This window comes from Bombina bombina, chromosome 2 (assembly GCF_027579735.1).
Source record: "Bombina bombina isolate aBomBom1 chromosome 2, aBomBom1.pri, whole genome shotgun sequence".
Taxonomy (NCBI): Eukaryota; Metazoa; Chordata; class Amphibia; order Anura; family Bombinatoridae; genus Bombina; species Bombina bombina.
Window position 1 is genome coordinate 802,168,379 of NC_069500.1, and position 23,005 is coordinate 802,191,383.

The 23,005-nt window shown below is 31.6% G+C and overlaps 20 non-coding genes across 20 annotated transcripts; all 20 read right to left on the reverse strand.

Moving 5' to 3' along the window:
- Positions 1-10,606: 10,606 nt before the first annotated feature.
- TRNAI-AAU (transfer RNA isoleucine (anticodon AAU)) lies at positions 10,607-10,680 on the reverse strand. Its single transcript has one exon. It is a non-coding gene; the product is annotated as a tRNA-Ile (tRNA).
- A 579-nt stretch (positions 10,681-11,259) lies between these two features.
- Positions 11,260-11,333, reverse strand: TRNAT-AGU (transfer RNA threonine (anticodon AGU)). Its single transcript has one exon. It is a non-coding gene; the product is annotated as a tRNA-Thr (tRNA).
- Positions 11,334-11,913: 580 nt separating this feature from the next.
- Positions 11,914-11,987, reverse strand: TRNAS-AGA (transfer RNA serine (anticodon AGA)). Its single transcript has one exon. It is a non-coding gene; the product is annotated as a tRNA-Ser (tRNA).
- Positions 11,988-13,310: 1,323 nt separating this feature from the next.
- TRNAT-AGU (transfer RNA threonine (anticodon AGU)) lies at positions 13,311-13,384 on the reverse strand. The gene has a single exon. It is a non-coding gene; the product is annotated as a tRNA-Thr (tRNA).
- Positions 13,385-13,963: 579 nt separating this feature from the next.
- Positions 13,964-14,037, reverse strand: TRNAT-AGU (transfer RNA threonine (anticodon AGU)). The gene has a single exon. It is a non-coding gene; the product is annotated as a tRNA-Thr (tRNA).
- A 1,162-nt stretch (positions 14,038-15,199) lies between these two features.
- Positions 15,200-15,273, reverse strand: TRNAT-CGU (transfer RNA threonine (anticodon CGU)). Its single transcript has one exon. It is a non-coding gene; the product is annotated as a tRNA-Thr (tRNA).
- Positions 15,274-15,478: 205 nt separating this feature from the next.
- On the reverse strand, positions 15,479-15,552 carry TRNAT-CGU (transfer RNA threonine (anticodon CGU)). The gene has a single exon. It is a non-coding gene; the product is annotated as a tRNA-Thr (tRNA).
- A 211-nt stretch (positions 15,553-15,763) lies between these two features.
- TRNAT-AGU (transfer RNA threonine (anticodon AGU)) lies at positions 15,764-15,837 on the reverse strand. Its single transcript has one exon. It is a non-coding gene; the product is annotated as a tRNA-Thr (tRNA).
- A 954-nt stretch (positions 15,838-16,791) lies between these two features.
- On the reverse strand, positions 16,792-16,865 carry TRNAT-CGU (transfer RNA threonine (anticodon CGU)). Its single transcript has one exon. It is a non-coding gene; the product is annotated as a tRNA-Thr (tRNA).
- A 205-nt stretch (positions 16,866-17,070) lies between these two features.
- TRNAT-CGU (transfer RNA threonine (anticodon CGU)) lies at positions 17,071-17,144 on the reverse strand. The gene has a single exon. It is a non-coding gene; the product is annotated as a tRNA-Thr (tRNA).
- A 494-nt stretch (positions 17,145-17,638) lies between these two features.
- On the reverse strand, positions 17,639-17,712 carry TRNAT-CGU (transfer RNA threonine (anticodon CGU)). Its single transcript has one exon. It is a non-coding gene; the product is annotated as a tRNA-Thr (tRNA).
- Positions 17,713-17,917: 205 nt separating this feature from the next.
- Positions 17,918-17,991, reverse strand: TRNAT-CGU (transfer RNA threonine (anticodon CGU)). Its single transcript has one exon. It is a non-coding gene; the product is annotated as a tRNA-Thr (tRNA).
- Positions 17,992-18,202: 211 nt separating this feature from the next.
- TRNAT-AGU (transfer RNA threonine (anticodon AGU)) lies at positions 18,203-18,276 on the reverse strand. Its single transcript has one exon. It is a non-coding gene; the product is annotated as a tRNA-Thr (tRNA).
- Positions 18,277-19,230: 954 nt separating this feature from the next.
- On the reverse strand, positions 19,231-19,304 carry TRNAT-CGU (transfer RNA threonine (anticodon CGU)). Its single transcript has one exon. It is a non-coding gene; the product is annotated as a tRNA-Thr (tRNA).
- A 205-nt stretch (positions 19,305-19,509) lies between these two features.
- On the reverse strand, positions 19,510-19,583 carry TRNAT-CGU (transfer RNA threonine (anticodon CGU)). The gene has a single exon. It is a non-coding gene; the product is annotated as a tRNA-Thr (tRNA).
- A 494-nt stretch (positions 19,584-20,077) lies between these two features.
- On the reverse strand, positions 20,078-20,151 carry TRNAT-CGU (transfer RNA threonine (anticodon CGU)). The gene has a single exon. It is a non-coding gene; the product is annotated as a tRNA-Thr (tRNA).
- A 205-nt stretch (positions 20,152-20,356) lies between these two features.
- On the reverse strand, positions 20,357-20,430 carry TRNAT-CGU (transfer RNA threonine (anticodon CGU)). The gene has a single exon. It is a non-coding gene; the product is annotated as a tRNA-Thr (tRNA).
- A 493-nt stretch (positions 20,431-20,923) lies between these two features.
- TRNAT-CGU (transfer RNA threonine (anticodon CGU)) lies at positions 20,924-20,997 on the reverse strand. The gene has a single exon. It is a non-coding gene; the product is annotated as a tRNA-Thr (tRNA).
- A 205-nt stretch (positions 20,998-21,202) lies between these two features.
- On the reverse strand, positions 21,203-21,276 carry TRNAT-CGU (transfer RNA threonine (anticodon CGU)). Its single transcript has one exon. It is a non-coding gene; the product is annotated as a tRNA-Thr (tRNA).
- Positions 21,277-22,833: 1,557 nt separating this feature from the next.
- Positions 22,834-22,907, reverse strand: TRNAT-AGU (transfer RNA threonine (anticodon AGU)). The gene has a single exon. It is a non-coding gene; the product is annotated as a tRNA-Thr (tRNA).
- Positions 22,908-23,005: the final 98 nt, after the last annotated feature.

Sequence of the window (23,005 nt, forward strand, 5' to 3'; positions counted from 1 at the left end):
TTAATAAAAGCTGTACTTTCACACTAAGCCAGAAATTACAGTTGGAATGGTCTGATACTTTAAAAAAGGCATCAAATAATTTATTAGATATTTTGAAAAGGTCACGTAAAGAGTCCCTACAGACTATTGAAAATGAAATACTTAGTCTTAAAGAACAACTAGAGGGAATGAAGGAGGATAGAGAATTTAAAGAAAAACAAAAAGTCATTATCAACAAATTAGACAATTTAAACAAAGACCTATTAAAATCGAAATGGGGCAAGATGGAAAGGGACAGTAAAGAGAGTACAGAAAAAACTGAGGCTAAGAATGAACAAATCAGCATGAGTAAAAAAACTAGTACAAAGTTGCAAGGTACACATACATATGTGAGTAAAGCTAATGATTACCCCAATCCAAAACAACCCTATAATTATGGTAGAAACTATCAAGAGAGGAATTTTCAGGAAAGAAACAATGGATACAATTACAATAGGGATAATTATAGAACCAATTATTACAACAGAGGTTCTAACAGGAATTATAATAATTATGGGTACAACCAGTATCAAAATAGATACTATTCGCAACAGGGATATAGACATGATGATTATTATAATAGCTCATATCAAAGAGATAATTATTCAAGACATAACGAATGGGAGTATCCCAGACACAGAAACACTGCGAGACAAAGAGAATATAGGCAGGATTATAAAGAGAAAGAAACACCAACACATAACAGATTTGCCCCCCTGAGAACTGAGCCTACCAACACTGAAATTTTAACCACTGAGGAGAAATCTTTTTTAGATTACAGCCCTCCAAGAGAGGGCACATCAAAAGACACTATAAGGTTCAATCTAGAACAATCTCAAAGAAGAAAAAGAGGGTACGAGGAAAGAGAGGAGGAGGAACACTTAAACGTAGCCAAAAGAATAAGATAGTTGAGAATGAAAAGAAAAGTATTTTTAATTTGAGTCAGTTTAAATTAAATAGCGAACAAGAAAAATTGTTGAATCTGGGATTATCCTATGCCCCTACGGTGAGGATTAGTAAATTTAATACCCATATCCACATAAAAAAATTTGTTAGAAAACTAACCATCAAAAGATTCTTCATGAAAACCCCCTTAGAGAGACAAGTAAGAAATGACCATGAGAATACAGATAATTTTCAACATACTGATCTAAAATTAAAATCTAAATTTAACCCTACTTTCGCCAAGGGCAATTTTTTGGAAACATTTGAGAAAATAGTAACAAATGATGTAAGGAAATGTAATCTCCCTAAATTAAGAAAGCAGAATATTAGCAAAAAAGAAAGAGAGATTCTTAGTGAGCTACAAACTAACAACCACATTACCATAAAGCCAGCGGACAAGGGGGGTGGGGTAGTAGTAATGGACACCACTAAATATATGACGGAAGCCTACAGACTCCTTAACGATAAGCAAACCTATACATTGTTAACAAATGATCCCACAAAAAGATATAAAGCAATTCTGGATAAGATTTTAATAGAGGGTAACAAAAAGGGAATTTTGAATGATAAAGAATTGGCATATTTAACATCTGATCACCCCAGGATCCCTATTTTTTATTTTTTACCAACGATCCACAAGTGCTTGGTCAACCCTTCGGGGAGACCAATAGTCTCTGGGATTAACTCTTTCACAGCGAATGTATCTCAGTATATTGACAAATTTCTTCAAACTTATGTATCTAATCTATACTCTTACCTTAAAGACTCCACCCAAGTTTTAAATTCTCTAAAATCAATAGTTTGGAGTAGTGATATGATAATGGCGACCTGTGACGTGTCGTCATTATATACTATAATTAAACATGAACATGGCCTAAATGCTGTCAGACACTATTTAGAAAAAGACTCCAATATGAAAGATGATCAGAAAAAATTAATTCTAAATAATATTAAGTATATACTCTAGCACAATTATTTTGCTTTTGACAACAAATTCTTCCTACAAATAGAAGGGACCGCGATGGGTACGAGGTTTGCACCGAGTTATGCAAACCTCTTCATGGGTGTTTGGGAAGAGAGTTTTTTCAATAGAAGAGATCTCGGTGCAAACCTTGTACTCTATAAGCGTTATATAGATGACCTTTTAATAGTATGGAAGGGCCCTGAACATGAGTTGATTAAACTGTTTGAGGAGATGAATGTTAATAATTATGGTCTTAAATTTATAAGTCACTATAGCAAAGAAAAAGTGGTGTTCTTAGATTTGGAGATTATGGTGATAAATGAGAAATTTGAGACACAAACCCATTTCAAAGAGGTGGACTGTAACAGTCTGTTACATGCAGATAGTTGCCATTTGAAATCATGGAAGAATAACATCCCTTTTGGCCAGAGCCTACGCATTAGAAAGAACTGTTCAAGAATTGAGGACTTTGAAAGGCAGGTAGTGAAGCTAGCAGATAAATTCACGGTTAAGGGTTATGAAGAAAAAAATATTGCAGAAGCAATACAGAAAGCAAAGAAGAAAAATAGGGATGACCTTTTGAGCTATAGAATGAAAGAACCTACCAAAACAGAAAAAATTATTGTTCCCTTTGTAACAGACTATAATGCAGATCATTATTTGATTAAAAGAATTATAAAGAGAAATTGGCACTTACTGAAGGAAGATAATATTATAGGCGACCATCTGGCGGACAGACCAACTTTTATCTTTAAGAAAGCTAGGAATTTCAAAACCATTTTGGCACCTAGCGAATTATGCCATAAAACTAGTAATACCAAGCAGTTAGACCTGGAGGGTAAGAGGATAGCAGGATACTTCCCCTGCTACACTTGTAAAGCGTGCACACATAGCTCTAAATTAAACAGTCTCAGGATAAATGACCCAGGTGAAGATATCATTATTAAGGAATTGATAAGATGCACTCACAAAAATGTTATTTATGTACTTAGATGTACATGTAATTTATTCTATTTCGGAGAAACAACAAGAAGTCTCCGGGATAGAATAAGGGAACATCTTCTATGTATAGAAAAAGAGAAAGAAGATACACATCTATATAAGCACTTTAAGGAGGCTCACGGGGGTAACACTAAAGATTTGAAATATTGGGGAATACACAAAATTAAAAATCACTGGAGGGGGGGGAATATTGAGAAAATGCTCCTAATAAGGGAGGCCGAATATATTTATAAATATGATACTCTATACCCCAAAGGGCTTAATTCGGAATTGGACCTGTCCCCCTTCCTTTTTGAGTAAAATCAACACAAGTCTATATGTATATATTTTATTGATTTAGTTATTTATTTTATTTATTCACATAGCACTTTAAATTTTATCACATACAACTTTATATGTTTATGTCTACACTATGATACTAATACTATTAGCTGTATCTATGCGAGTCATTAGTTTATCCTTATTGAAATAGATAACCCATTTAGGGTTCCTATTGTGAATTATGAGCTATTATAGATATGGAGATATACTAAGGTTTGTCTAAATACCACCTTAAGAAGAAGCTGCATTTGGAGCCAAATACCACCTTAAGAGAGTTTGTCAATTAAAATCAGCACCAATCAAATTAAAGATACACCTTTAAATTAAGGTATCTAGACTTGCCATCACTACCTTGATAAAGCCCTGAAGAAGGCGAAACGCGTCGGCTGTGAAGGCAGGACTACCCTTTGGCATATGTGCAATATATCTACACCCTTTGGATTCCTTATACTTAACCCGGGTTATAAAAAATGGAACTTATTTTCCTATTTGGAATTTCTATTATATGCTTTGTGGTTTGAATGAAGTTGGAATATTCACCACAGTACCTTTCTACAACATCTTCCTACAATACCTGTATACACCCTTGCGTGCACATAGCACTAAGTGCAGGGTGGATGTGAAAGAATCGCACCTGTGAAGGTTACAAGAAGCGCTAAGCTCTGACTGCTTCTCTTTGCCGGATCTCGATTCCGTGACGACAGACGCCGAGAAACCCCAGTCGGATCCACTCGAGGGAGATACTGAACAGGGAAGGTGTACTGCAGACGATCAGGAGATCGTGGGTAAAGTAATTGTCAAGAACTCAAAACATAACACCTCTATGTATACGCTGGTCTTGTATCTCTCTTAAGGAAGTGTGGAGTATTCAGAACACTTTTATCGGTAGACCTACCATATTAACTTTTCTTTGGCAGCTTGGTGGTTTTATTCGTCAATTTCATGAACTTTTATCTGAACTCTAATTTATTATATGTTTTAGAACCGTCAATTATTGTGCAATATATTTTAGTGATTTTATATATAGCGGTCCTGTTATAGACTGAACGAATATATTTATGACAGTGTCATTTGGGAAGACGTCCCTTTTATGTGAATTATATATGTTAGAATAAACTGTATATATATTAAGTGAGTGATTATCTTTGGCTTTGTTTTAGCGCTTCCCTTTAAACCCTTTTTACTCTCATAATTTTACTGTATGACAATTATAGGGATATTGTCATTTAGGGGGAGTTTGATAATCTCTTTTTGTCCTAGCGCACCTTAGACCCTTTTTTCTAATATATTTGTGTATCCCTTTTTGGTTGCTGCTTTAGGACACACTTATTTATATATCTATAGGGTAAATACCTTATATTTCTTCTAATATGGAAGACTTATTTGATTTTAGGGGCAAAATCTATCTAGATATGGATGAGGAGGACAACACAGGGGTTCCCATGGTGGAGAGTATCTCTAACCTCACAGACATTATGCATAGTCTTGAAATTGCAATGACCAAAGAGCTCAAGCAGAAAATGGAGCTGGTTTTTTTAAACAGATACACCAACAAAGGATTAATACCCAAAGGCTTACAATTTAATAAAAGCTGTACTTTCACACTAAGCCAGAAATTACAGTTGGAATGGACTGATACTTTAAAAAAGGCATCAAATAATTTATTAGATATTTTGAAAAGGTCACGTAAAGAGTCCCTACAGACTATTGAAAATGAAATACTTAGTCTTAAAGAACAACTAGAGGGAATGAAGGAGGATAGAGAATTTAAAGAAAAACAAAAAGTCATTATCAACAAATTAGACAATTTAAACAAAGACCTATTAAAATCGAAATGGGGCAAGATGGAAAGGGACATTAAAGAGAGTACAGAAAAAACTGAGGCTAAGAATGAACAAATCAGCATGAGTAAAAAAACTAGTACAAAGTTGCAAGGTACACATACATATGTGAGTAAAGCTAATGATTACCCCAATCCAAAACAACCCTATAATTATGGTAGAAACTATCAAGAGAGGAATTTTCAGGAAAGAAACAATGGATACAATTACAATAGGGATAATTATAGAACCAATTATTACAACAGAGGTTCTAGCAGGAATTATAATAATTATGGGTACAACCAGTATCAAAATAGATACTATTCGCAACAGGGATATAGACATGATGATTATTATAATAGCTCATATCAAAGAGATAATTATTCAAGACATAACGAATGGGAGTATCCCAGACACAGAAACACTGCGAGACAAAGAGAATATAGGCAGGATTATAAAGAGAAAGAAACACCAACACATAACAGATTTGCCCCCCTGAGAACTGAGCCTACCAACACTGAAATTTTAACCACTGAGGAGAAATCTTTTTTAGATTACAGCCCTCCAAGAGAGGGCACATCAAAAGACACTATAAGGTTCAATCTAGAACAATCTCAAAGAAGAAAAAGAGGGTACGAGGAAAAAGAGAAGGAGGAACACTTAAACGTAGCCAAAAGAATAAGATAGTTGAGAATGAAAAGAAAAGTATTTTTAATTTGAGTCAGTTTAAATTAAATAGCGAACAAGAAAAATTGTTGAATCTGGGATTATCCTATGCCCCTTAAGTGAGGATTAGTAAATTTAATACCCATATCCACATAAAAAAATTTGTTAGAAATCTAACCATCAAAAGATTCTTCATGAAAACCCCCTTAGAGAGACAAGTAAGAAATGACCATGAGAATACAGATAATTTTCAACATACTGATCTAAAATTAAAATCTAAATTTAACCCTACTTTCGCCAAGGGCAATTTTTTGGAAACATTTGAGAAAATAGTAACAAATGATGTAAGGAAATTTAATCTCCCTAAATTAAGAAAGCAGAATATTAGCAAAAAAGAAAGAGAGATTCTTAGTGAGCTACAAACTAACAACCACATTACCATAAAGCCAGCGGACAAGGGGGGTGGGGTAGTAGTAATGGACACCACTAAATATATGACGGAAGCCTACAGACTCCTTAACGATAAGCAAACCTATACATTGTTAACAAATGATCCCACAAAAAGATATAAAGCAATTCTGGATAAGATTTTAATAGAGGGTAACAAAAAGGGAATTTTGAATGATAAAGAATTGGCATATTTAACATCTGATCACCCCAGGATCCCTATTTTTTATTTTTTACCAAAGATCCACAAGTGCTTGGTCAACCCTCCGGGGAGACCAATAGTCTCTGGGATTAACTCTATCACAGTGAATGTATCTCAGTATATTGACAAATTTCTTCAAACTTATGTATCTAATCTAGACTCTTACCTTAAAGACTCCACCCAAGTTTTAAATTCTCTAAAATCAATAGTTTGGAGTAGTGATATGATAATGGCGACCTGTGACGTGTCGTCATTATATACTATAATTAAACATGAACATGGCCTAAATGCTGTCAGACACTATTTAGAAAAAGACTCCAATATGAAGGATGATCAGAAAAAATTAATTCTAAATAATATTAAGTATATACTCTAGCACAATTATTTTGCTTTTGACAACAAATTCTTCCTACAAATAGAAGGGACCGCGATGGGTACGAGGTTTGCACCGAGTTATGCAAACCTCTTCATGGGTGTTTGGGAAGAGAGTTTTTTCAATAGAAGAGATCTCGGTGCAAACCTCGTACTCTATAAGCGTTATATAGATGACCTTTTAATAGTATGGAAGGGCCCTGAACATGAGTTGATTAAACTGTTTGAGGAGATGAATGTTAATAATTATGGTCTTAAATTTATAAGTCACTATAGCAAAGAAAAAGTGGTGTTCTTAGATTTGGAGATTATGGTGATAAATGAGAAATTTGAGACACAAACCCATTTCAAAGAGGTGGACTGTAACAGTCTGTTACATGCAGATAGTTGCCATTTGAAATCATGGAAGAATAACATCCCTTTTGGCCAGAGCCTACGCATTAGAAAGAACTGTTCAAGAATTGAGGACTTTGAAAGGCAGGTAGTGAAGCTAGCAGATAAATTCACGGTTAAGGGTTATGAAGAAAAAAATATTGCAGAAGCAATACAGAAAGCAAAGAAGAAAAATAGGGATGACCTTTTGAGCTATAGAATGAAAGAACCTACCAAAACAGAAAAAAATATTGTTCCCTTTGTAACAGACTATAATGCAGATCATTATTTGATTAAAAGAATTATAAAGAGAAATTGGCACTTACTGAAGGAAGATAATATTATAGGCGACCATCTGGCGGACAGACCAACTTTTATCTTTAAGAAAGCTAGGAATTTCAAAACCATTTTGGCACCTAGCGAATTACGCCATAAAACTAGTAATACCAAGCAGTTAGACCTGGAGGGTAAGAGGATAGCAGGATACTTCCCCTGCTACACTTGTAAAGCGTGCACACATAGCTCTAAATTAAACAGTCTCAGGATAAATGACCCAGGTGAAGATATCATTATTAAGGAATTGATAAGATGCACTCACAAAAATGTTATTTATGTACTTAGATGTACATGTAATTTATTCTATTTCGGAGAAACAACAAGAAGTCTCCGGGATAGAATAAGGGAACATCTTCTATGTATAGAAAAAGAGAAAGAAGATACACATCTATATAAGCACTTTAAGGAGGCTCACGGGGGTAACACTAAAGATTTGAAATATTGGGGAATACACAAAATTAAAAATCACTGGAGGGGGGGGGAATATTGAGAAAATGCTCCTAATAAGGGAGGCCGAATATATTTATAAATATTATACTCTATACCCCAAAGTGCTTAATTCGGAATTGGACCTGTCCCCCTTCCTTTTTGAGTAAAATCAACACAAGTCTATATGTATATATTTTATTGATTTAGTTATTTATTTTATTTATTCACATAGCACTTTAAATTTTATCACATACAACTTTATATGTTTATGTCTACACTATGATACTAATACTATTAGCTGTATCTATGTGAGTCATTAGTTTATCCTTATTGAAATAGATAACCCATTTAGGGTTCCTATTGTGAATTATGAGCTATTATAGATATGGAGATATACTAAGGTTTGTCTAAATACCACCTTAAGAAGAAGCTGCATTTGGAGCCAAATACCACCTTAAGAGAGTTTGTCAATTAAAATCAGCACCAATCAAATTAAAGATACACCTTTAAATTAAGGTATCTAGACTTGCCATCACTACCTTGATAAAGCCCTGAAGAGGGCGAAACGCGTCGGGTGTGAAGGCAGGACTACCCTTTGGCATATGTGCAATATATCTACACCCTTTGGATTCCTTATACTTAACCCGGGTTATAAAAAATTGAACTTATTTTCCTATTTGGAATTTCTATTATATGCTTTGTGGTTTGAATGAAGTTGGAATATTCACCACAGTACCTTTCTACAACATCTTCCTACAATACCTGTATACACCCTTGCGTGCACATAGCACTAAGTGCAGGGTGGATGTGAAAGAATCGCACCTGTGAAGGTTACAAGAAGCGCTAAGCTCTGACCACTTCTCTTTGCCGGATCTCGATTCCGTGACGTCAGACGCCGAGAAACCCCAGTCGGATCCACTCGAGGGAGATACCGAACAGGGAAGGTGTACTGCAGACGATCAGGAGATCGTGGGTAAAGTAATTGTCAAAAACTCAAAACATAACACCTCTATGTATACGCTGGTCTTGTATCTCTCTTAAGGAAGTGTGGAGTATTCAGAACACTTTTATCGGTAGACCTACCATATTAACTTTTCTTTGGCAGCTTGGTGGTTTTATTCGTCAATTTCATGAACTTTTATCTGAACTCTAATTTATTATATGTTTTAGAACCGTCAATTATTGTACAATATATTTTAGTGATTTTATATATAGCGGTCCTGTTATAGACTGAACGAATATATTTATGACAGTGTCATTTGGGGAGACGTCCCTTTTATGTGAATTATATATGTTAGAATAAACTGTATATATATTAAGTGAGTGATTACCTTTGGCTTTGTTTTAGCGCTTCCCTTTAAACCCTTTTTACTCTCATAATTTTATTGTATGACAATTATAGGGATATTGTCATTTAGGGGGAGTTTGATAATCTCTTTTTGTCCTAGCGCACCTTAGGCCCTTTTTTCTAATAGATTTAGAGAAGGCACTGCTGAGATTCGAACTCAGGTTCTATTGTTTACAAGACAGGCGCTTTAACCAACTAAGTGACAGCACCTTGTTGTACATGGTTGTTTTTTTGGTCTCAGAGGCTGATATAGCATGAAAAATTAAGAAAAAATACACATTCTATATCATTTATATTTTAACATCCAATCAACAACTTATATAATCATGTAATTTAACACACATTATAATTATCCACCTTAGTGTTTTTAGAGACCTTTATAATTTTTTTTATATTAATTTAATAATTGCCAGATTTAGAGAAGGCACTGCTGAGATTTGAATTCAGGATCTCCTGTTTACTAGACAGGCGCTTTAACCAACTAAGCCACAGCGCCTTGTTGTACCATTTGGTTTTTTTTTTGGTCTCAGAGGCTGATATAGCATGAAAAATTAAGAAAAAAAACATTCTATATCATTTATATTTTAACATTCAATCAACAACTTATATTATCATGTAATTTAACACACATTATAATTATCCAGCTTTGTGTTTTAGAGACCTTTATAATTTTTTTTATATAGATTAAATATGACAGATTTAGAGAAGGCACTGCTGAGATTCGAAGTCAGGATCTCCTGTTTACTAGACAGGCGCTTTATAATTTTTTTTACATAAATTAATTATGACAGATTTAGAGAAGGCACTGCTGAGATTCAAACTCAGGATCTCCTGTTTACTAGACAGGCGCTTTAACCAACTAAGCCACAGAGCCTTGTTGTACCATTTTTTTTTTGGTCTCAGAGGCTGATATAGCATGAAAAATTAAGAAAAAAAAACATTCTATATCATTTATATTTTAACATTCAATCAACAACTTATATTATCATGTAATTTAATACACATTATAATTATCCAGCTTTGTGTTTTAGAGACCTTTATAATTTTTTTTATATAAATTAAATATGACAGATTTAGAGAAGGCACTGCTGAGATTCGAACTCAGGATCTCCTGTTTACTAGACAGGCGCTTTAACCAACTAAGCCACAGCACCTTGTTGTATCGTTCGTTTTTTTGGTCTCAGACGCTGATATAGCATGAAAAATTAAGAAAAAAAACATTCTATATCATTTATATTTTAACATCCAATCAACAACTTATATTATCATGTAATTTAACACACATTATAATTATCCAGCTTTGTGTTTTTAGAGACCTTTATAATTTTTTTTTATATTAATTTAATAATTGACAGATTTAGAGAAGGCACTGCTGAGATTTGAACTCAGGATCTCCTGTTTATTAGACAGGCGCTTTAACCAACTAAGCCACAGCGCCTTGTTGTACCATTTGTTTTTTTTTTGGTCTCAGAGGCTGATATAGCATGAAAAATTAAGAAAAAAAACATTCTATATCATTTATATTATAACATTCAATCAACAACTTATATTATCATGTAATTTAACACACATTATAATTATCCAGCTTTGTGTTTTAGAGACCTTTATAAAAATTTTTATATAAATTAAATATGACAGATTTAGAGAAGGCACTGCTGAGATTCGAACTCAGGATCTCCTGTTTACTAGACAGGCGCTTTATAATTTTTTTATATAAATTAAATACGACAGATTTAGAGAAGGCACTGCTGAGATTCGAACTCATGATCTCCTGTTTACTAGACAGGCACTTTAACCAACTAAGCCACAGCGCCTTGTTGTACCATTTTTTTTTGTCTCAGAGGCTGATATAGCATGAAAAATTAAGAAAAAAACCATTCTATATCATTTATATTTTAACATTCAATCAACAACTTATATTATCATGTAATTTAACACACATTATAATTATCCAGCTTTGTGTTTTAGAGACCTTTATAATTTTTTTTATATAAATTAAATATGACAGATTTAGAGAAGGCACTGCTGAGATTTGAACTCAGGATCTCCTGTTTACTAGACAGGCGCTTTAACCAACTAAGCCACAGCGCCTTGTTGTACCATTTTTTTTTTGTCTCAGAGGCTGATATAGCATGAAAAATTAAGGAAAAAACATTCTCTATCATTTATATTTTAACATTCAATCAACAACTTATATTATCATGTAATTTAACACATATTATAATTATCCAGCTTAGTGTTTTTAGAGACCTTTATAATTTTTTTTATATTAATTTAATAATTGACAGATTTAGAGAAGGCACTGCTGAGATTTGAACTCAGGATCTTCTGTTTACTAGACAGGCGCTTTAACCAACTAAGCCACAGCGCCTTGTTGTACCATTTGTTTTTTTTTGGTCTCAGAGGCTTATATAGCATGAAAAATTAAGAAAAAAAAACATTCTATATCAATTATATTTTAACATTCAATCAACAACTTAAATTATCATGTAATTTAACACACATAATTATCCAGCTTTGTGTTTTAGAGACCTTTATAATTTTTTTTATATAAATTAAATATGACAGATTTAGAGAAGGCACTGCTCAGATTCGAACTCAGGATCTCCTGTTTACTAGACAGGCGCTTTATAATTTTTTTTATATAAATTAAATATGACAGATTTAGAGAAGGCACTGCTGAGATTCGAACTCAGAATCTCCTGTTTTCTAGACAGGCGCTTTAACCAACTAAGCCACAGCGCCTTGTTGTACCATTTGCTTTTTTTTGGTCTCAGAGGCTGATATAGCGTGAAAAATTAAGAAAAAAAACATTCTATATCATTTATATTTTAACATTCAATCAACAACTTATATTATCATGTAATTTAATACACATTATAATTATCCAGCTTTGTGTTTTAGAGACCTTTATAATTTTTTTTATATAAATTAAATATGACAGATTTAGAGAAGGCACTGCTGAGATTTGAACTCAGGATCTCCTGTTTACTAGACAGGCACTTTAACCAACTAAGCCACAGCACCTTGTTGTACCGTTTGTTTTTTTGGTCTCAGAGGCTGATATAGCATGAAAAATTAGGAAAAAAAAACATTCTATATCATTTATATTTTAACATCCAATCAACAACTTATATTATCATGTAATTAACCCACATTATAATTATCCAGCTTTGTGTTTTTAGACATCTTATCTTAATTTAATAATTTTTTTTGGTCTCAGAGGCTGATATAGCATGAAAGATTAAGAAAAAAAACATTCTATATCATTTATATTTTAACATTCAATCAACAACTTATATTATCATGTAATTTAACACACATTATAATTATCCAGCTTTGTGTTTTAGAGACCTTTATAAAAAATTTTATATAAATTAAATAAGACAGATTTAGAGAAGGCACTGCTGAGATTCAAACTCAGGATCTCCTGTTTACTAGACAGGCGCTTTAACCAACTAAGCCACAGCGCCTTGTTGTACCATATTTTTTTTTTTGGTCTCAGAGGCTGATATAGCATGAAAAATTAAGAAAAAAAACATTCTATATCATTTATATTTTAACATTCAATCAACAACTTATATTATCATGTAATTTAACACACATTATAATTATCCAGCTTTGTGTTTTAGAGACCAACTAAGCCACATCGCCTTGTTGTACCTTTTGTTTTTTTTTTTTGTCTCAGAGGCTGATACAGCGTGAAAAATTAAGAAAAAAACATTCTATATCATTTATATTTTAACATTCAATCAACAACTTATATTATCATGTAATTTAACACACATTATAATTATCCAGCTTTGTGTTTTAGAGACCTTTATAATTAGACAGGCACTTTAACCAACTAAGCTACAGCGCCCTGTTGTACTATTTGTTTTTTTTTTCTCAGAGGCTGATATAGCATAAAAAATTAAGAAAAAAACACATTCTATATCATTTATATTTTAACATCCAATCAACAACTTATATTATCATGTAATTTAACACACATTATAATTATCCAGCTTTGTGTTTTAGAGACCTTTATAATTTTTTTATATCAATCAAATATAACAGATATAGAGAAGGCACTGCTGAGATTCGAACTCAGGATCTCCTGTTTACTAGACAGGCGCTTTAACCAACTAAGCCACAGCGCCTTGTTGTACCATTTTTTTTTTGGTCTCAGAGGCTGATATAGCGTGAAAAATTAAGAAAAAAAAACCATTCTATATCATTTATATTTTAACATTCAATCAACAACTAATATTATCATGACATTTAACACACATTATAATTATCCAGCTTTGTGTTTTAGAGACCTTTATAAATTTTTTTATATAAATTAAATATGACAGATTTAGAGAAGGCACTGCTGAGATTCGAACTCAGGATCTCCTATTTACTAGACAGGTGCTTTATAATTTTTTTATATAAATTAAATATGACAGATTTAGAGAAGGCACTGATGAAATTCAAACTCAGGATCTCCTGTTTACTAGACAGGCGCTTTAACCAACTAAGCCACAGCGCCTTGTTGTACCATTTTTTTTTTGGTCTCAGAGGCTGATATAGCATGAAAGATTAAGAAAAAAAACATTCTATATCATTTATATTTTAACATTCAATCAACAACTTATATTATCATGTAATTTAACACACATTATAATTATCCAGCTTTGTGTTTTAGAGACCTTTATAATTTTTTTTATATAAATTAAATATGACAGATTTAGAGAAGGCACTGCTGAGATTCGAACTCAGGATCTCCTGTTTACTAGACAGGCGCTTTAACCAACTAAGCCACAGCGCCTTGTTGTACCATTTTTTTTTTTTTGGTCTCAGAGGCTGATATAGCATGAAAAATTAAGAAAAAAAACATTCTATATCATTTATTTTTTAACATTCAATCAACAACTTATATTATCATGTAATTTAACACACATTATAATTATCCAGCTTTGTGTTTTAGAGTCCAACTAAGCCACATCGCCTTGTTGTACCTTTTGTTTTGTTTTTGGTCTCAGAGGCTGATACAGCATGAAAAATTAAGAAAAAAAACATTCTATATCATTTATATTTTAACATTCAATCAACAACTTATATTATCATGTAATTTAACACAAATTATAATTATCCAGCTTTGTGTTTTAGAGACCTTTATAATTTTTTTTATATAAATTAAATATGACAGATTTAGAGAAGGCACTGCTGAGATTTGAACTCAGGATCTCCTGTTTACTAGACCAGCGCTTTAACCAACTAAGCCACAGCACCTTGTTGTACTATTTGTTTTTTTTTGGTCTCAGAGGCTGATATAGCATGAAAAATTAAGAAAAAAAACATTCTATATCATTTATATTTTAACATTCAATCAACAACTTATATTATCATGTAATTTAACACACATTATAATTATCCAGCTTTGTGTTTTAGAGACCTTTATAATTAGACAGGCGCTTTAACCAACTAAGCTACAGCGCCCTGTTGTACTATTTGTTTTTTTTTGTCTCAGAGGCTGATATAGCATGAAAAATTAAGAAAAAAAAACATTCTATATCATTTATATTTTAACATCCAATCAACAACTTATATTATCATGTAATTTAACACACATTATAATTATCCAGCTTTGTGTTTTAGAGACCTTTATAATTTTTTTATATCAATCAAATATAACAGATATAGAGAAGGCACTGCTGAGATTCGAACTCATGATCTCCTGTTTACTAGACAGGCGCTTTAACCAACTAAGCCACAGCGCCTCGTTGTACCAGGTATTTTTTTTTTGTCTCAGAGGCTGATATAGCGTGAAAAATTAAGAAAAAAAAAACATTCTATATCATTTATATTTTAACATTCAATCAACAACTAATATTATCATGAAATTTAACACACATTATAATTATACAGCTTTGTGTTTTAGAGACCTTTATAATTTTTTTTATATAAATTAAATATGACAGATTTAGAGAAGGCACTGCTGAGATTCGAACTCAGGATCTCCAGTTTACGAGACAGGCGCTTTAACCAACTAAGCCACAGCGCCTTGTTGTACCATTTATTTTTTTGGTCTCAGAGGCTGATATAGTGTGAAAAATTAAGAAAAAAAAACATTCTATATCATTTATATTTTAATATTCAATCAACAACTTATATTATCATGTAATTTTACACACATTATAATTATCCAGCTTTGTGTTTTAGAGAACATTATAATTTTTTATATAAATTAAATAAGACAGATTTAGAGAAGGCACTGCTGAGATTTGAACTCAGGATCTCCTGTTTACGAGACAGGCGCTTTAACCAACTAAGCCACAGTGCCTTTTTGTACCTGGTGTTTTTTTTTTGGTCTCAGAGGCTGATATAGCATGCAAAATTAAGAAAAAAAACATATTCTATATCATTTATATTTTAACATCCAATCAACAACTTATATTATCATGTAATTTAACACACATTATAATTATCCAGCTTTGTGTTTTAGAGACCTTTATAATTTTTTTTATATAAATTAAATATGACAGATTTAGAGAAGGCACTGCTGAGATTCGAACTCAGGATCTCCTGTTTACTAGACAGGCGCTTTAACCAACTAAGCCACAGCGCCTTGTTGGACCATTTTTTTTTTTTTGGTCTCAGAGGCTGATATAGCATGAAAAATTAAGAAAAAAAACATTCTATATCATTTATTTTTTAACATTCAATCAACAACTTATATTATCATGTAATTTAACACACATTATAATTATCCAGCTTTGTGTTTTAGAGTCCAACTAAGCCACATCGCCTTGTTGTACCTTTTGTTTTGTTTTTGGTCTCAGAGGCTGATACAGCATGAAAAATTAAGAAAAAAAACATTCTATATCATTTATATTTTAACATTCAATCAACAACTTATATTATCATGTAATTTAACACAAATTATAATTATCCAGCTTTGTGTTTTAGAGACCTTTATAATTTTTTTTATATAAATTAAATATGACAGATTTAGAGAAGGCACTGCTGAGATTTGAACTCAGGATCTCCTGTTTACTAGACCAGCGCTTTAACCAACTAAGCCACAGCACCTTGTTGTACTATTTGGTTTTTTTTGGTCTCAGAGGCTGATATAGCATGAAAAATTAAGAAAAAAAACATTCTATATCATTTATATTTTAACATTCAATCAACAACTTATATTATCATGTAATTTAACACACATTATAATTATCCAGCTTTGTGTTTTAGAGACCTTTATAATTTTTTTATATCAATCAAATATAACAGATATAGAGAAGGCACTGCTGAGATTCGAACTCATGATCTCCTGTTTACTAGACAGGCACTTTAACCAACTAAGCTACAGCGCCCTGTTGTACTATTTGTTTTTTTTTGTCTCAGAGGCTGATATAGCGTGAAAAATTAAGAAAAAAAAAACATTCTATATCATTTACATTTTAACATTCAATCAACAACTAATATTATCATGAAATTTAACACACATTATAATTATACAGCTTTGTGTTTTAGAGACCTTTATAATTTTTTTTATATAAATTAAATATGACAGATTTAGAGAAGGCACTGCTGAGATTCGAACTCAGGATCTCCAGTTTACGAGACAGGCGCTTTAACCAACTAAGCCACAGCGCCTTGTTGTACCATTTATTTTTTTGGTCTCAGAGGCTGATATAGTGTGAAAAATTAAGAAAAAAAAACATTCTATATCATTTATATTTTAATATTCAATCAACAACTTATATTATCATGTAATTTTACACACATTATAATTATCCAGCTTTGTGTTTTAGAGAACATTATAATTTTTTATATAAATTAAATAAGACAGATTTAGAGAAGGCACTGCTGAGATTTGAACTCAGGATCTCCTGTTTACGAGACAGGCGCTTTAACCAACTAAGCCACAGTGCCTTTTTGTACCTGGTGTTTTTTTTTTGGTCTCAGAGGCTGATATAGCATGCAAAATTAAGAAAAAAAACATATTCTATATCATTTATATTTTAACATCCAATCAACAACTTATATTATCATGTAATTTAACACACATTATAATTATCCAGCTTTGTGTTTTAGAGACCTTTATAATTTTTTTATATCAATCAAATATAACAGATATAGAGAAGGCACTGCTGAGATTCGAACTCATGATCTCCTGTTTACTAGACAGGCGCTTTAACCAACTAAGCCACAGTGCCTCGTTGTACCAGGTATTTTTTTTTTGTCTCAGAGGCTGATATAGCGTGAAAAATTAAGAAAAAAAAAACATTCTATATCATTTATATTTTAACATTCAATCAACAACTAATATTATCATGAAATTTAACACACATTATAATTATACAGCTTTGTGTTTTAGAGACCTTTATAATTTTTTTTATATAAATTAAATATGACAGATTTAGAGAAGGCACTGCTGAGATTCGAACTCAGGATCTCCAGTTTACGAGACAGGCGCTTTAACCAACTAAGCCACAGCGCCTTGTTGTACCATTTATTTTTTTGGTCTCAGAGGCTGAGATAGTGTGAAAAATTAAGAAAAAAAAACATTCTATATCATTTATATTTTAATATTCAATCAACAACTTATATTATCATGTAATTTAACACACATTATAATTATCCAGCTTTGTGTTTTAGAGAACATTATAATTTTTTATATAAATTAAATAAGACAGATTTAGAGAAGGCACTGCTGAGATTTGAACTCAGGATCTCCTGTTTACGAAACAGGCGCTTTAACCAACTAAGCCACAGTGCCTTTTTGTACCTGGTGTTTTTTTTTTGGTCTCAGAGGCTGATATAGCATGCAAAATTAAGAAAAAAAACATATTCTATATCATTTATATTTTAACATCCAATCAACAACTTATATTATCATGTAATTTAACACACATTATAATTATCCAGCTTTGTGTTTTAGAGAACTTTATAATTTTTTTTATATAAATTAAATATGACAGATTTAGAGAAGGCACTGCTGAGATTCGAACTCAGGATCTCCTGTTTACTAGACAGGCGCTTTAACCAACTAAGCCACAGCGCCTTGTTGTACCATTTTTTTTTTTTTGGTCTCAGAGGCTGATATAGCATGAAAAATTAAGAAAAAAAACATTCTATATCATTTATTTTTTAACATTCAATCAACAACTTATATTATCATGTAATTTAACACACATTATAATTATCCAGCTTTGTGTTTTAGAGTCCAACTAAGCCACATCGCCTTGTTGTACCTTTTGTTTTGTTTTTGGTCTCAGAGGCTGATACAGCATGAAAAATTAAGAAAAAAAACATTCTATATCATTTATATTTTAACATTCAATCAACAACTTATATTATCATGTAATTTAACACAAATTATAATTATCCAGCTTTGTGTTTTAGAGACCTTTATAATTTTTTTTATATAAATTAAATATGACAGATTTAGAGAAGGCACTGCTGAGATTTGAACTCAGGATCTCCTGTTTACTAGACCAGCGCTTTAACCAACTAAGCCACAGCACCTTGTTGTACTATTTGGTTTTTTTTGGTCTCAGAGGCTGATATAGCATGAAAAATTAAGAAAAAAAACATTCTATATCATTTATATTTTAACATTCAATCAACAACTTATATTATCATGTAATTTAACACACATTATAATTATCCAGCTTTGTGTTTTAGAGACCTTTATAATTTTTTTATATCAATCAAATATAACAGATATAGAGAAGGCACTGCTGAGATTCGAACTCATGATCTCCTGTTTACTAGACAGGCACTTTAACCAACTAAGCTACAGCGCCCTGTTGTACTATTTGTTTTTTTTTGTCTCAGAGGCTGATATAGCGTGAAAAATTAAGAAAAAAAAAACATTCTATATCATTTACATTTTAACATTCAATCAACAACTAATATTATCATGAAATTTAACACACATTATAATTATACAGCTTTGTGTTTTAGAGACCTTTATAATTTTTTTTATATAAATTAAATATGACAGATTTAGAGAAGGCACTGCTGAGATTCGAACTCAGGATCTCCAGTTTACGAGACAGGCGCTTTAACCAACTAAGCCACAGCGCCTTGTTGTACCATTTATTTTTTTGGTCTCAGAGGCTGATATAGTGTGAAAAATTAAGAAAAAAAAACATTCTATATCATTTATATTTTAATATTCAATCAACAACTTATATTATCATGTAATTTTACACACATTATAATTATCCAGCTTTGTGTTTTAGAGAACATTATAATTTTTTATATAAATTAAATAAGACAGATTTAGAGAAGGCACTGCTGAGATTTGAACTCAGGATCTCCTGTTTACGAGACAGGCGCTTTAACCAACTAAGCCACAGTGCCTTTTTGTACCTGGTGTTTTTTTTTTGGTCTCAGAGGCTGATATAGCATGCAAAATTAAGAAAAAAAACATATTCTATATCATTTATATTTTAACATCCAATCAACAACTTATATTATCATGTAATTTAACACACATTATAATTATCCAGCTTTGTGTTTTAGAGACCTTTATAATTTTTTTATATCAATCAAATATAACAGATATAGAGAAGGCACTGCTGAGATTCGAACTCATGATCTCCTGTTTACTAGACAGGCGCTTTAACCAACTAAGCCACAGTGCCTCGTTGTACCAGGTATTTTTTTTTTGTCTCAGAGGCTGATATAGCGTGAAAAATTAAGAAAAAAAAAACATTCTATATCATTTATATTTTAACATTCAATCAACAACTAATATTATCATGAAATTTAACACACATTATAATTATACAGCTTTGTGTTTTAGAGACCTTTATAATTTTTTTTATATAAATTAAATATGACAGATTTAGAGAAGGCACTGCTGAGATTCGAACTCAGGATCTCCAGTTTACGAGACAGGCGCTTTAACCAACTAAGCCACAGCGCCTTGTTGTACCATTTATTTTTTTGGTCTCAGAGGCTGAGATAGTGTGAAAAATTAAGAAAAAAAAACATTCTATATCATTTATATTTTAATATTCAATCAACAACTTATATTATCATGTAATTTAACACACATTATAATTATCCAGCTTTGTGTTTTAGAGAACATTATAATTTTTTATATAAATTAAATAAGACAGATTTAGAGAAGGCACTGCTGAGATTTGAACTCAGGATCTCCTGTTTACGAAACAGGCGCTTTAACCAACTAAGCCACAGTGCCTTTTTGTACCTGGTGTTTTTTTTTTGGTCTCAGAGGCTGATATAGCATGCAAAATTAAGAAAAAAAACATATTCTATATCATTTATATTTTAACATCCAATCAACAACTTATATTATCATGTAATTTAACACACATTATAATTATCCAGCTTTGTGTTTTAGAGAACTTTATAATTTTTTTATATCAATCAAATATAACAGATATAGAGAAGGCACTGCTGAGATTCGAACTCAGGATCTCCTGTTTACTAGACAGGCGCTTCAACCAACTAAGCCACAGCGCCTTGTTGTACCAGGTGTTTTTTTTGGTCTCAGAGGCTGATATAGCGTGAAAAATTAAGAAAAAAAACTAATTCTATATCATTTATATTTTACCATTCAATCAACAACTTATATTATCATGTAATTTAACACACATTATAATTATACAGCTTTGTGTTTTAGAGACCTTTATAATTTTTTTTATATAAATTAAATATGACAGATTTAGAGAAGGCACTGCTGAGATTCGAACTCAGGATCTCCAGTTTACGAGACAGGCGCTTTAACCAACTAAGCCACAGCGCCTTGTTGTACCATTTATTTTTTTGGTCTCAGAGGCTGAGATAGTGTGAAAAATTAAGAAAAAAAAACATTCTATATCATTTATATTTTAATATTCAATCAACAACTTATATTATCATGTAATTTAACACACATTATAATTATCCAGCTTTGTGTTTTAGAGAACATTATAATTTTTTATATAAATTAAATAAGACAGATTTAGAGAAGGCACTGCTGAGATTTGAACTCAGGATCTCCTGTTTACGAGACAGGCGCTTTAACCAACTAAGCCACAGTGCCTTTTTGTACCTGGTGTTTTTTTTTTGGTCTCAGAGGCTGATATAGCATGCAAAATTAAGAAAAAAAACATATTCTATATCATTTATATTTTAACATCCAATCAACAACTTATATTATCATGTAATTTAACACACATTATAATTATCCAGCTTTGTGTTTTAGAGAACTTTATAATTTTTTTATATCAATCAAATATAACAGATATAGAGAAGGCACTGCTGAGATTCGAACTCAGGATCTCCTGTTTACTAGACAGGCGCTTCAACCAACTAAGCCACAGCGCCATGTTGTACCAGGTGTTTTTTTTGGTCTCAGAGGCTGATATAGCGTGAAAAATTAAGAAAAAAAACTAATTCTATATCATTTATATTTTACCATTCAATCAACAACTTATATTATCATGTAATTTAACACACATTATAATTATCCAGCTTTGTGTTTTAGAGACCTTTATAAAAAAATTTATGTAAATTAAATATGACAGATTTAGAGAAGGCACTGCTGAGATACGAACTCAGGATCTACTGTTTACAAGACAGGCGCTTTAACCAACTAAGTGACAGTACCTTGTTGTACTGTTTGTTGTTTTTGGTCTCAGAGGCTGATATAGCATGAAAAATTAAGAAAAATTAAGAAAAAAATCATTCTATATCATTTATATTTTAACATTCAATCAACAACTTATATTATCATGTAATTTAACACACATTATTATTATCCAGCTTTGTGTTTTAGAGACCTTTATAATTAGACAGGTGCTTTAACCAACTAATCCACAGCGCCCTGTTGTACCATTTGTTTTTGTTTTTTGTCTCAGAGGCTGATATAGCATGAAAAATTAAGAAAAAAAACATTCTATATCATTTATATTTTAACATTCAATCAACAACTTATATTATCATGTAATTTAATACACATTATAATTATCCAGCTTTGTGTTTTAGAGACCTTTATAATTTTTTTTATATAAATTAAATATGACAGATTTAGAGAAGGCACTGCTGAGATTTGAACTCAGGATCTCCTGTTTACTAGACAGGCACTTTAACCAACTAAGCCACAGCACCTTGTAGTACCGTTTGTTTTTTTGGTCTCAGAGGCTGATATAGCATGAAAAATTAGGAAAAAAAACATTCTATATCATTTATATTTTAACATTCAATCAACAACTTATATTATCATGTAATTTAATACACATTATAATTATCCAGCTTTGTGTTTTAGAGACCTTTATAATTTTTTTTATATAAATTAAATATGACAGATTTAGAGAAGGCACTGCTGAGATTTGAACTCAGGATCTCCTGTTTACTAGACAGGCACTTTAACCAACTAAGCCACAGCACCTTGTAGTACCGTTTGTTTTTTTGGTCTCAGAGGCTGATATAGCATGAAAAATTAGGAAAAAAAAACATTCTATATCATTTATATTTTAACATCCAATCAACAACTTATATTATCATGTAATTAACCCACATTATAATTATCCAGCTTTGTGTTTTTAGACACCTTTATAAATTTTTGTTATCTTAATTTAATAATTGACAGATTTAGAGAAGGCACTGCTGAGATTTGAACTCAGGATCTCCTGTTTACTAGACAGGCGCTTTAACCAACTAAGCCACAGCGCCTTGTTGTACCATTTTTTTTTTGGTCTCAGAGGCTGATATAGCATGAAAAATTAAGAAAAAAAACATTCTATATCATTTATATTTTAACATTCAATCAA